Below are 2,746 nucleotides of genomic sequence, written 5' to 3'. Positions count from 1 at the left end.
CCTCCCCTGGGAAGAAGCATCACTGTTGCTTTTTGGTAGCCTGACCTTGCCCTGAGCTGGTAAATGAGAATTGCAATTTGTCTAATGCATAACCAGTTCTCATGTAATCTCGGCAAAATGTCAAAGGGAGTTTTGAGATTTTCTCAGCATCACTTTGGTGATTAAAGAATATTCTCTCTTTGGGTAACAACACATTTTATGGAGTTAGTTGCCTCTCGCCTCAGGGCAATGTATTCCAACCCTTCACCTCCGCTCCCTAACATAATGTTGACTCCTTGGATAAAAATGCAAGGAACTTCTGTTGAATGAGCTAACTGCTGGAAATATGATGACTGCAGCTGAAAGAAATGAGGTGTGTACCACAGACCACACAAAACAATGAAAGCAATTTAAAGGCAAAATGTACAGAGTAACTAGGAACAATTTTGCAATATCAAAAGCATATGAGTGGCCTGCTGCTTTGGGTGATGCTCTGCAGACCTTGGTGTTCTCCCAGCCTGGTCCAGGAGACTCTCTGCATGAGACCTGGACAGCTAGCAACTTCCATCTTCAAAATCAGCCTTTCTGGTGCCCGAAGACCGTGGCCACTCTGACTGGTGCCGGTGTGGTCTGCGCTCGGGGTGAGCGTGGTCCGTGCGGCGTTTCCTGTTCTCACCCCTGTGCCGCTGCAGCTCGGGCCTTGCCTGACGCAGCCCGACCATGGCTTCAGCTGTGGAGGAGCTACAGAAAGATCTAGAAGAGGTGAAGCTGCTGCTGGAAAAAGCCACTAGAAAAAGAGTACGTGATGCCCTGACAGCTGAAAAATCCAAGATTGAGACAGAAATAAAGACCAAGAGGCAGCAGAAATCACAGAGGAAAGCAGAGCTTCTGGAAAGTGAAAAGCCTGCCGCTGTGGTAGCTTCTATTACGACAGATAGACCGTGAAAATCAGCAATTATGATGGGATCAGTCAGATAAGTTTGTGAAAATCTACATGACCTTAACTGGAGTTCATCAAGTCCCCGCTGAGAATGTGCAGGTGCATTTCACAGAGAGATCATTTGATCTTTTGGTAAAGAATCTAAATGGGAAGAGTTACTCCATGATTACGAACAATCTCTTGTAACCCATCTCTGTGGAAGGCAGTTAAAAAAAGATCAAGACAGATACAGTTCTTATCTTATGCAGGAAGAAAGCGGAAAACACACCGTAGGTCTACCTGACTCAGGTTGAAAAAGAATGCAAAGAGAAAGAAAAGCCCTCCTACGACACTGAAACAGATCCTAGTGAGGGATTAATGAATGTTCTAAAGAAAATTTATGAAGATGGAGGTGATGATATGAAGCGAACCATTAATAAACCCTGAGTGGAATCAAGAGAGAAACAAGCCAAAGGAGATACAGAATTCTGAGACTTTAAAGTCTTTTTGGGAGCTGTGATGTGGATATATTGATATTTCCAATAAGGAAATGTTGGTGAGCTGCGCATATAAATTTGACATATAACTAACTACTTACACAGTCTAAGTAAAGGCAATGAATTCTCCATTTCCTACTGGACGATTCATTTAAATAAAATATGCTTATTAAACACTCCCTCCAAAGATGGTTTCCTTAGTAACTGGGTCATTTTATTCAAGAAAAGGGTAATGTTGTATTCTAGTGTGAAATGTGAAGAAGCAATGTAAAGAAGCCTAATGAAAATGCCACATTGTGTGTATTATTGTTCAGCTAAGAGGTAGAAACAAAAGTTATTGCTTGCCTTTCAGTTCCTGACATCAGCTCCCACCAATGTAAGAATAAAAATAAAACGTGAATTTTTGCATTAAAAAAAAAATCAGCCTATCTGGCCAGCCCTAGAGGGTCAAGTCAGCCATTAGGAACCGGAACTTTCCAACGCGGTCCATTTCCTGCTGATTCAGAAGAGGGGCAAAAGCAAGGACAGCCTGCAGTTGATTAAGCACCCTGTGATCTGTGTTTTTCCTTCCGGTTTGATTCCCTCCCTGTTGCCCTTTTAATGAAACACTTTGTTGAGCAAGAGCTCCATCTATGGGAGAAATCAGTTGTATTGATTGTACCCTTAACATCACCAAGATTATAATTTATTTACACTAGACCAGTGATTTTCAAGTGGGGGTGATTTTGCCCCCCAGGGGACTTTTTTGGCAATGACTGGAGACATTTTTTGTTGTCATAACTGGGGTTGCAACTGGCATCTAGTGGTTAGAGGGCAGGGATACTGCTAAACATTCTGCAATGCACAGGATACCCACCCCCCATAACAAAACATTTCCCGCCCTAATAACAAGGTGGAGAAATTCTGCCTGAGAACAAGAGAATTTGTGAAATTTATGCTTACAGATGGGTTCCCCAGGCAAAATATTAATTTTTGATTGAAATCTTTTCATATTCCCTACCACTACTTTAAGCTTCTCATTTCCCCATCTTCTGTTATTGCCCATGGATTTGTCAAACTCTTTCACCCTAAGGTGTTAATGGCTTGGTTCATTAATCTGCATCTGGGCTATTTGAGAAAGGGAACTAGAGGGAGAGGACAATACTCAAGGCAAAGAAATGAATCTGTAACAGTAGAGTTACAGGGACTGCTCCTTAAATGGGATCAATACTTTGGGTTCAACCTATCCTTGTGGCTGATTAAGTAAATAAAACTCTATCCCCTTGTGTTCAAACCACTGTAGTTGACATTATAGTTGTAAAAGTCCTCATGGTATGAATACAATGCTGAGGAAGATTTCAGTTTTCTTGGA

At 41.9% G+C, this 2,746-nt stretch overlaps 1 pseudogene across 1 annotated transcript; it reads left to right on the top strand.

Moving 5' to 3' along the window:
• The first annotated feature begins 699 nt into the window (after positions 1-699).
• Positions 700-1,390, top strand: LOC309959150 (calcyclin-binding protein-like; annotated as a pseudogene). The gene is made up of 2 exons: positions 700-1,039; positions 1,238-1,390. The product of its transcript is annotated as a calcyclin-binding protein-like (transcript).
• Positions 1,391-2,746: the final 1,356 nt, after the last annotated feature.

This window comes from Leucopleurus acutus (genome assembly GCF_964270905.1).
Source record: "Leucopleurus acutus genome assembly, chromosome: 3".
Classification (NCBI taxonomy): domain Eukaryota; kingdom Metazoa; phylum Chordata; class Mammalia; order Artiodactyla; family Delphinidae; genus Leucopleurus; species Leucopleurus acutus.
The sequence above is the reverse complement of the archived record's forward strand: the minus strand, read 5'-3'. Positions and strand labels throughout refer to the sequence as shown.